At 38.8% G+C, this 12,027-nt stretch overlaps 1 pseudogene; it reads left to right on the forward strand.

Annotated features, from left to right (window-relative positions):
- The first annotated feature begins 6,679 nt into the window (after nucleotides 1-6,679).
- On the forward strand, nucleotides 6,680-6,802 carry LOC146061464 (5S ribosomal RNA; annotated as a pseudogene).
- The last annotated feature ends 5,225 nt before the right edge of the window (nucleotides 6,803-12,027 follow it).

Raw genomic sequence — 12,027 nt, forward strand, 5'->3', positions numbered from 1 at the left:
TAGTTTTGTAACTAGATCAAGTTTCCATTGTACCATATTTCTTGACTAGAAACAAAACAGCATACCGTATATGGAGATAAATACATATAGAGTAGTTACCTCTTTACTATGGCTTAAAACAAAAACAGAAGTATACAGTAAATGAGGTGTCTGACAAACAATCACTAAAACGGGGAGACAAGGGTAAAGGGGGAAGGAAGGTGTATGTTGGTAAGAATTGACATTCAGGTACTAAATAGAGGTCACTATGCAAGTGTGTCAGGAAAATGTATATTTAACATTTTTTATGTTTTTTTACACTTTTATTTTTGTGTTTTGCTATTGTACAAAAAAGAGAGGTATCTTGTAGCAAAATGGAAATGACAGCTCATAGGAGCTGCAATCATTTTTCTTTAATCATAAAAACAACATTAGTGGAGCTGATTTGCAATTGTAATGACAATCTGCAAATTGGTATGAAATTGGAGCTGTCAAAGCTTAATGTAAAAGTGCAATTGTCAATGAAGTGTTCCCATATTTGCCTCAGGCAAACCTCTGCTCAACCCTTCTCAAGTGACCTCCACATGTGAGCTATATCATCAGTGGGCCAGAGAGGTTCCAGTGATTTTCATTCAAAAAATGAATGATACATTAAATAGAGCTCAGGGATGGTGATCAGTATAGAACATTTCATTATTTCTGAACACCATTCTGTCAATCAAGTCATTATGGTATACATTTCACATGTGGGTATTTTTTGCTATTTTCTGCAGCTGAAAAATAAACACTAATAATAATAATAATAATAATAATAATAATAACAATAATAATAGTAATAGTAATAATAATAATAATAGTAGTAGTAATAATAATAATAATAGTAATAATAGTAATAATAATAATATCATATAGCTTTTTCTCCATTTGGACTCAAGGTACTTTACAGATAGAATGAACTAATGCAGTAGAGGAACAATGAAGTACAGAAAAGCTTTTCATACACTACATAGAGCATGGAGATATTCAAGAGAAAATGCTTGAGTAAACAGGAAAGTATTGAGTCTGTTTTTGAAGGATGCTAGAGTAGGAGTCTCTCGAACTGTGCTGAATGTGACTTCCATAGAGTCAGAGCACTAAAAGCTTGAAACCAGATAAAGATTCTAGGTACTGCCAAAAGTCCTTCATCTATACAGTATATTGCAGTAATTGGGTGGGACAGTATTTAAGCAGAAGCTGCTTCAGGTACCCTGGGGGTCATCATGTAGGGCTTTTAAACTCAGTAAATTAATCTTGAAGATGATTTGCAATCTTATACGTAGCCAGTGGTGGAAGTCGAGAATTGATGTTATGTCGCTAGAACAGGGCTGATTGGTTAACAGCTTGGAAGCTGAATTTTGTACCAGCTGTAATTGGTGCAATTGTTTTACTGGGATGCAAGATTAGAGGTCATTGCAGTAATCTAATCGATGATACAAATGCATGCATGACTTTTGGAGGGGAGTACGTGTTTGATTCTGGCTATGATCCCAGGGTCATCTTAACTTTATTATGGGCTCTTGGGAAAAGCAGTGCAATGAGGCCTCTGCCATATATATATATATATATATATATATATATATATATATATATATATATATATATACACACACACACTACACCTTGACAAAGGGGCGTGCTAGCCCCGAAACGTCGGTTTTTCGGTCACCTAATACAGTTTTTTGAAAATCCTGCTGAGTGCCGCTGTTTGTTACTTTTTGCTTTTATATATATATATATATATATATATATATATATATATATATGAACAAAGAGAGGGTACAGAGTGCACTTATGATATACTAATATGCATATCATGTAAAAGATATTTATTTATAACAGGTTTTACCTTTATAATATTTTGTATACAAAAGATAAAAACAAACAAATACAATTCAGTTCGTATCCTGTATGTGGTTCATTCACAGCATGTGATCAAAACATATGAATCTGGTCCCACGCGTTTCGTCAGCTAGGTGAATTCATCAGGGGTGAATAGTACTTTCAAAATGAATGATACTAGTAAGATGTCAATATGGATATAACCATAAGGGTAGGTAAGAGCATCTCCTTCTTAGGAGTTAGTTAAACAAGAATCCAATATGAAATTCAAAACAGATTGATGATCATCAAAACAGTGAATTTCTTCATACAATCAGGAACAGATTAAACAGCCCAGCAGTAGGTTCTTAAAGGTTCAGACAACCACAAAGGAATTTACAATGGTCCCAGGTAGATGTGTTAGCTCTGAAGTCCAAAGCTGGAATCTTCTAAATTTTGGGTCCCGTCTAACAGGGGATCCAACAGGGTTGCTGCTCCAGGATATCAAGGCGCAGATTGGGGTACCCCCCCCTTGTTTCTATATCTATATATAAGAAGGGGCTGCAGGCTTAAATGCATTGATCAATTCATGAACCAAATCTCCACTATTTATTATCAGTTAATTTAGTGTGTGCAGAGCCCCTACAATGTCTATATATATATATAGGGTACTTATTTCCTAGCACGGCGCCACCGATTTTGATTAACCATCGGGTCGGAAAAATCGCGTCAATCGCATAGCATGCCAACCAAATCGCATGCGATGCGATCAACGCGATCGACCCGATTTTTACATTGGAATCAATGTAAAATGGTCCCTGAGAGACCCGATTTTACATTGATTTCAATGTAAAAAGCCCCCAAACCCCCCATTTTAATACCAAACCCCCCTCATGTTTTAAATGACGTGGACAGACGGGTTGGCGTCAATAGTGGGGTGGCGTTAACAATGGGGGGCATTAAACATACTTTTTAACCATATTCAATGTGAAATGGGCCATATTGGCCCATTTCACATTGTCACCTATGTAAAATCGGGTTGATCGCGTTTATTTTCACTTTAAAAATAATTTAACATTGTTCCTATGCGATTTTGTCTTTCACCGGCAAATTAGCAAGATGGGCGCCGTGCTAGGAAATAAGTAATATATATATATATATGTAAACAATGAATGTGTGGCGCCACCTGTGTATCCTTAGTCCAGACACCAGGTGTAATAGGCAATGTCCCCCTTCTAATTATGGGGTGTCAGCCAATCTTCAAAGGTAAAAGTAAGGGTAAGTTACTTGGGGCAAAACGTGTGTGTTCAATAAATGAAGATGCGGCGACTGATTGCTCTAAAATAGTAAATACTGAGTGTGCTGGTCAGCACTTGTTAAAAACCGTTAAAAAGTTATCTAATAGCAGTGGACCTAGAACACGGTATATAGTTCACTATGGATATGATAAAAAAGGTCAAAAAGTACGTATAAAAAGTATATGCATTTATTTAAACGAGGTTGAAGAAATTTCCTTTAAAAAAACAGACAATTAATAATTTTTAAAAAATATGTGTTCTAACCTAAAATAATCCTAAAATCAATTATAAGGTGCAAAAAGAGAAAAGGGTAGCTTATCTTATATAGATGAGACAGGAGGGCTATAGAGCGCCAACGCGTTTCATCCTTCTGACTTTATCAAGGGGTGCAAGTAGACTGAGGCCAGACCTATATTTATACCAGTATAGCTCCTGTTTCTATAGTGACATCACTTCCTGTCACTCATTAGTTCTATCTCAATATCCGGGTGAAAAACAGTTAATATTTAATCTCCTATATCCTATACAATAGGGCGCTAGATTAGCATTCAAACTATATAAACAGATGTCATAAAAGCATAGTAAATCCGCAGTTAAGGGTAAATTGGATGTGTGTGCGGTACTTCCGCCACACATCTGGTGTCCGATTAGCGCTACTGCGCATGCGCCCGCGTCTAGTTCATACAGATGCTGGCTTTCAATGCAGGACCGTTTCGCGCTACTGCGCATGCGTCCGTCTCTTCCATGCGACATGACGTCCAGGTTCTCTAGTATTTAGAACGCCGTCTTGAGGCTGGGCATGGAGTAATCTTCTCTGTATAGTTCTTATTGCGGCGGCCATTTTAATGTAGACTGCTGGTCTTTTCTAAGTGCAGGAATTGCGGTGGCCATTTTTTAAAAGATTTTTCTTATGGCAACATAGAATGGAATAGAAAAGAAAACGTAAATGGACTTTTAATGACATATTGTATTACTTATATTTAGAATACGTTCTGTTAATGTGACTAATTGACGTAATGTGGGTGACTAGAGGTGTTTCCCATAATAAACATATACCTTATGGGTATTGAGCGTTTTTAAAGTGATAAGTGCACAAAGTGACTAGTGCTTTATTGGTTGATTATTACAGATAATCGATTAATGTGTATAATAAATAGTGATGTGCTTATAAATAATTAATTCAAGGGTAGCATGATTAAATATATTTATTGGTGAATAAAGGTATCTAAAAAATTGACATACAGTGTTAATAATGAATAATAGATATAAAATATATATTTTAATAGTTGCAATATAATTCGAAACCCTCCCTTCGATACCACAACAGTATTTATATATGACATCGCGTTTAAGCTGCAGCGTGTGTGGAGCGGGCGGCGGTGATGTGAAAAGCCGCGTCTGTCTATGCTCCGCCGCCCGCTCCACACACACTGCAGCTTGAACGCGAGCGCCTGGATAGAGGTAGGGACAGCTACAGGGCTCCCCACAGACTTCTTAAACAAACAATCCTACAAAGGAGCGTAAACATTATTTCATTAACCGTTTCTTTTACAGGTGCCTTTCTACTTTCAATTTCTTTCATTTATTTTTTTCATTCTAACACAACTCTCTTTTTTTACCTATTATCGCTTATCTCAAGTTTTCCTTATCTTTCTCTCTTCTCATATTAATTATAGCCTTCTTTCTTCTCTCACATGATAGCTCTCATTTTTTTCTCATTTTTACAAGCATTTTATTGAGCAGCTTTTTTCCTATTAGCGCAGGTGAACCCCACACCCCCATCTTTTATTTACTGCCCAAGATACATAAGACTCTAGAAAACCCACCCGGTCGCCCCATTGTGGCAGGAATTGACTCCCTTACATCCGGACTCTCTGAGTATGTGGACATTTTCCTGAGTAAATATGTAAGAGACCTCCCGGCATTTTTAAAGGACACCACCACAGTTTTAAACCTTTTAAAAAATCTTGAATGGGACAACTCCTTCAACTGGGCAACCATTGATGTCCAGTCCCTTTACACATGTATCGAACATGAGATGGGAATAAACGCGTGCAAAGAATTTCTTGAAGAAGACATCGAACTGGATCCGAACCACAAAACATTCATATGTGATGCAATGAAATTTATCTTAAGTCACAACTATTTTAAATTTTTAGACCAGTTCTTTTTACAAAAATGCGGGACCGCAATGGGGACGACCTTTGCCCCTAGTTTTGCAAATCTTTTTATGGGAAGCTGGGAGAGACGTTTTATCTATAATAATCATGTTTTTAAAAATAATATCAAATTTTATAAGCATTATATAGATGACATTTTAATCATTTGGGAAGGTACGGAAGAAATGTTTGATGAATTTTTGAAATACATAGGAGGGAACCAGTTGAATCTGAAATTCACATCAAACTTCAACAAAAATCAAATCGAATTTCTGGACCTTATATTACAAGGGGAAAATAAGTCCATAAACACACTCAACTTTGTAAAAACAGTGGACACCAACAGTTATTTACACTTTAAAAGCAACCACCAACGCAAGTGGAAAGAGAATATACCTTACTCCCAAGTTCCACAGGATCAAGAGGAACTGCAGCAAAGAGGATAAGTGTGAAAAACAATTAGAAGTATATAAGAAAAGGTTTGAAGAGAAAGAGTACCCCCAAAACATTCTACAACAAGCCACATCCAGAATTCAGAACACAAACCGAGAGGAACTCCTACAGTATAAAACAAAAGATGAGAAGAACAACTCTACAGCTTTTATAACTACCTTCAGCCAACACAAACCAAGAATAAGGAAATCATTGAACGACCATTGGAATATCCTTCTAATGGATCCAATACTCAAAGAGATTCTCCCCCAACGACCTGCATTGATCTTCAAGAAATCCAGAAACCTGAAAGACATCCTGGCAACCAGTCTTCTAACTACAAAAGGTAACCAGAACCCATCGGGACCAAAGTGCAAAGGAGCATATAAGTGCGGCAAATGCAAAATATGCAAGCATGTACACCCAAACAGGAAAAGCTTCACGAACTCAGATAACAGCAAAGAATACAAAATAAAAGACTTCACAAACTGTAATACATCTTCGGTGATTTATCTGCTAGAATGTCCTCGCAAATTAAAATATGTTGGTAAAACAAAACGGATTCTGAAACTACGTATACAAGAACACAGCAGAAACATTAAGAACAAAGTGGATACCCATGCGATTTACAAACACTTCCAGACGCATCATGAGGCTAACCCAGAGGGACTTACTTTCAAGGCAATTGAACATGTGAGACTAGGCCCCAGAGGAGGCGACCTAGCTAATAAACTTTCGCAAAGAGAGATGTTCTGGATATTCGAGCTCAAAACCATGCACCCAGACGGTTTTAATGAAAGTTATGAAATTGCCCCGTTTTTATAAGGTCCTATCTTTTTATTCATCGTTAACAATTTTCACCACCTACCTAATCCCCACTAAGCACCATCACTTTAGAATACCCTCCCTTACGAACCACTGATTTGGACGACTATACATCGGACCTGTTCACGCTCCTACAGTCAAAACACATTACTGGTACACGCCCAATCTCGTCCGATCTTGGAAGCTAAGCAGTGTTGGGCTGGACAAGTACCGGGATGGGAGACCTCCCGGGAAAATTCAGTGCTGTAGCTTACGCCGGTGAACATTGGTCAATGTCATATATAAATCCTGTTGTGGTATCGAAGGGAGGGTTTCGAATTATATTGCAACTATTAAAATATATATTTTATATCTATTATTCATTATTAACACTGTATGTCAATGTTTTAGATACCTTTATTCACCAATAAATATATTTAATCATGCTACCCTTGAACTAATTATTTATAAGCACATCACTATTTATTATACACATTAATCGATTATCTGTAATAATCAACCAATAAAGCACTAGTCACTTTGTGCACTTATCACTTTAAAAACGCTCAATACCCATAAGGTATATGTTTATTATGGGAAACACCTCTAGTCACCCACATTACGTCAATTAGTCACATTAACAGAACGTATTCTAAATATAAGTAATACAATATGTCATTAAAAGTCCATTTACATTTTCTTTTCTATTCCATTCTATGTTGCCATAAGAAAAATCTTTTAAAAAATGGCCACCGCAATTCCTGTACTTAGAAAAGACCAGCAGTCTACATTAAAATGGCCGCCGCAATAAGAACTATACAGAGAAGATTACTCCATGCCCAGCCTCAAGACGCCGTTCTAAATACTAGAGAACCCGGACGTCATGTCGAATGGAAGAGACGGACGCATGCGCAGTAGCGCGAAACGGTCCTGCATTGAAAGCCAGCATCTGTATGAACTAGACGCGGGCGCATGCGCAGTAGCGCTAATCGGACACCAGATGTGTGGCGGAAGTACCGCACACACATCCAATTTACCCTTAACTGCGGATTTACTATGCTTTTATGACATCTGTTTATATAGTTTGAATGCTAATCTAGCGCCCTATTGTATAGGATATAGGAGATTAAATATTAACTGTTTTTCACCCGGATATTGAGATAGAACTAATGAGTGACAGGAAGTGATGTCACTATAGAAACAGGAGCTATACTGGTATAAATATAGGTCTGGCCTCAGTCTACTTGCACCCCTTGATAAAGTCAGAAGGATGAAACGCGTTGGGGCTCTATAGCCCTCCTGTCTCATCTATATAAGATAAGCTACCCTTTTCTCTTTTTGCACCTTATAATTGATTTTAGGATTATTTTAGGTTAGAACACATATTTCTTAAAAATTATTAATTGTCTGTTTTTTTAAAGGAAATTTCTTCAACCTTGTTTAAATAAATGCATATACTTTTTATACATACTTTTTGACCTTTTTTATCATATCCATAGTGAACTATATACCGTGTTCTAGGTCCACTGCTATTAGATAACTTTTTAACGGTTTTTAACAAGTGCTGACCAGCACACTCAGTATTTACTATTTTAGAGCAATCAGTCGCCGCATCTTCATTTATTGAACACATATATATATATATGTATATATATATATATATATATATATATATATATATATATAGATGGCGGAGATGATTCAATCAGCTGCACTCAACAGGATTTTGTAAAAAGGCAAACTTTAGTGGAGAAAACTGATGTTTTGGGGTTACAACCCCATTATCAAGGTGTACAGACAAAAGATCTTACCTTAAATAGCTGTAAGAACAATGTGCACACGATCACAGGCAGGGAGCAGGGAGCAGGTCGCCTGTGTCTGACGTGGTTTCCGCACTTAAGAGAAATGCACATACTGTATTTATTTATTTTCACTTTTTCACAGGCACGGAGCGACACGGCTCTGACTGGTGGACAGGCATTGCCTAGTTACAGGAGATAAGGGAGATAAGGGAGATAAAGGAGAGGGCGCTCAGTGCGCCCTCTCTAAGCTGAAGGGAGCATTCTACCGTTACTGCACAAACAGTTGCTGTGAAAACCCTGACGCCGCATGGCGCATTCGCCCAACCCGGAAACTACATCAGACACCGGCGACCTGCTCCATGTCTGTGATCGTGTGCACATTGTTCTTACAACTATTTAAGGTAAGATCTTACAGTTTGTTGTCTGTACACCTTGATAGGTGGAGTCATACCTCTCCTTTGCTGGCTTGGATGATACCTGGTCAGCTCTATGCGCGAATATCTATTTTGAGGGGTTGCAACAGAGAACCAAAGGGAGTGGTGGTCTGACCACATGACTGGGTATATTTTTAGGTCAGTGACTTTTCATCCAAACTGAGGGGAAGATTTATTAAACTCGGTGAAGTGATAAAGTGTTTGGTTTTTATCACCGGCCAATCAGCTCCTACCTGTGGTTTTTCAAACCAAGCCTGTAACTTCACAGATCGGAGCTGATTGGCCAGAGATAAAAAAAAGACCCTTTATCACTTCACTGTGCTTAATAATTCTGCACCTGAAATACAAGATCCAGAGTATGGACACTTTTATGTGTGGCAGAAGGAAGGATTTGTGTGAACTCAGACCATTAATTTTGCACAGAAGATCTTGTCCAAGGTGTAAAAGCTCATCATCACCCCATTCATTGAAATTTCTGATGATAAGCCATCACTGATTATCCAGAACTAGACCAGCAACTGTACCTGCAAGTTCTTGTAGAAATAACTTCCATTTCCAGGGGAGTGCAAAATTTAGAAGTATTTTAAAACCTAATCTCGTAGAACGCCAGGCAGTGATGAGTGGGTCATTTCTATAGGGAGGTCTATAGGGAGGGCCCTAAGTTTGAGTGATTTTTTTAAGCAGATAGTCACCACGCTTCTCCTGCATTCCAGCCTTGAGTAGTCACCACTCTTCTAGTGCATTCCAGCCTTGAGTTGTGGATGACAATTTGTTTGGACCGCAGCTTCTAAGTTAGGTGCTGCATTTTTATCTAATTAAATATGCCCATGCGTCTCCTGCCTAGCACCTGCAATCTCCACCACCGGCATCTTTTTTTTCCAGAAGGACAATTCCACCTCACACCTCTTTTCTTTGCATCATGTCTTCTTTGGAGCATTGGCAGCTTTTTTTTGGGTGGGGGGGGGGAGGACAATAATTTCAGCCACAATAGTGTGGTAAACTCTGTCACTGAGATGATTGGTTTGTTAAAGTGTGCATGTCCTGCAGGGAGGTATTGCCCAAGGACAATGGGTGGTCTTGGCAAAAACAATCCAGATCCATAACATGAACAGAGATCCACTGCCGACATCCTTTGGATGGGACCATTTTGTGTGTTCATTTTTTTTATCCTATCAAAGAGCATCAAAGAGATTTGGGAGTGTGGGCAGGTCCATGTGATGTCATGACACACAATACTCCTCTGTGCACCTTTTGGGTGGCCAGGATAAAAATGATCTTTATGGGGTTCCGTGAGACCTGCTGGGCCAAGAGAGGTGCCTAGGTTTCCTTGTGGAAAATCTGCTTCTGGTAATGCTGAATCTTAAAAGAAACTGCAGGTGCTGTTGGAGAACTGTCTGTTTTCATCAGTGTGCCTTTTCATACAATCTGTTTTAGTAGAAATTACTCCTATTAAAATAGAATTATCGCCCCTTCATTAATTTGCCCCTGAGTGATGAAATGTAACAGTATTCCATTTGAGAATCTTTGCAGTCATATAAGTCCCACATTGGATTTTTTAAGAGGATTTTGCTCTGAATTGCCTACAATGTCAGGTACAAAACTTTCTGTTGAAAAAAAGTGCATAGTGTATTGAACTAAAATATTAATGCTGGTAGATAGTCTCCCAAAATCTATCCAATATTAAATTATGGGCCTGTTCCACAAAGGCTTGCTAAGCAGCATTCATGCCCTGTTTAGCCAGCTCATAAACGCTGCCCTCCTCCTCTCCGCTTCACCTCGGTACCATGTGAGGTGATGTATGCAAACATCCCCTCGCATGTGGCCAAAGGCGAGAGAAATCATTCAATGTTCACCGACAATTGAATTATTTCTCGCCCTTTAGGAAAAAAAGTCAGTCTAAGCTGACGTCATACGACACCTGTCCCCAGAAGGCATCAGCCTGAATGCGTTCTCAGGGGAATGCCCAGCATTTTCAAGGGGACATCCATAAAATGCTTTCAGGTGGCAATGGTTAAAAAAATTATCTTTAGCTTGATAATAGTACAAATTCTTATGTAATGCTCCTTTCGCATTCACATTAAACCTGTGTTGCCCATTATACAGAGGGCGACCTGGGTTTAACCCTTCTTATAACCTGGAATTGTTGGGTTGCTCGACCCAGGTTATAGGTTCTGCAGCTTTCACACTGTACATTAATGCAGTAACCCAGGCCCATGACCCCCACCAAGCCCACAGCCTGGTGAGCGCAGTGAGCCCACAAGGGGCTACGTTGTGCTCACCCCATTGTCAGAGTTCTGGCAGCTAAAGAGAAAAATATTTTCTACGCCGGGTATAGTTAAGACCTAGCAAAAAAATAGGTTTTTGAGTAAAAAGGTGTGTTTTCCAGATTCTGCTCTTTTGTGTCTATACATCTGTTAAGGGTGAACATACAGTATTTATCTATTACCCCTACACGGGTCGATGTGTGGTGTGAAAGGGTCTAAACAAATGTTCTGGGTCCAACAACCCGGCATTCCGGGATAATATGAGTTAATCCTGGGTTGGACCTGGGTTTCTGTGCAGTGTAAATCGGTAACCCGGGTCAAGCGCCCTGTTCACACCATAGGGGGGAAGCAGTGTTAGCTCCAAGCACTGCCTCCTCCCCCGCCCCCCAATGATGCACCGCTGCTCCCCCTGCTCCCTTTCTGACATCAGCGAACTGGCTTATTGCCATTTCGCTGTGGGGGCTCACCTTGCAAATACTGGGTCGCTCCTGGGACGGACCCATGTGCAAATCTCTGATAGGACCCGGCATTTGTGATGTGAAAGGGGTATATGTTTTATTTTTAAATAACCAGTGAAAATGCAGGAATAGTAGTACAAAATAATAACTTTCACTATTGATGAACATTTTATAATTTGCAATTTCAGATTGCTGAATAGCAGTATGCTTATTTTTTTGTGATTTCAACATGAATGTTGCCATTGAGAACTAAAATCCTGTTTGCAGAATCAACGCTCAAGCATATTCCTATTGTCAACCAACTCTTTGTAAATAGAAAATTCCATCAGAGTAAAATTAATCACAGATCAATACATATCCAATTGATGTGCAAGAAAGTACTTCAGATCTAAGAAGTACTTAGTCTGGTTCAGGTAATTCTAAATGGTACTCAGGGCTAATGTGTTTGGGGTACTTGAATGCACAGAGCCTACTCAAATTGTAGTGCAAAATACAAACTGAACTGTGCATGATCATTATACAACTGAACTACATTTTTAG

Source organism: Crinia signifera, chromosome 2 (assembly GCF_055691185.1).
Source record: "Crinia signifera chromosome 2, ASM5569118v1, whole genome shotgun sequence".
In the NCBI taxonomy this organism is placed as follows: Eukaryota; Metazoa; Chordata; class Amphibia; order Anura; family Myobatrachidae; genus Crinia; species Crinia signifera.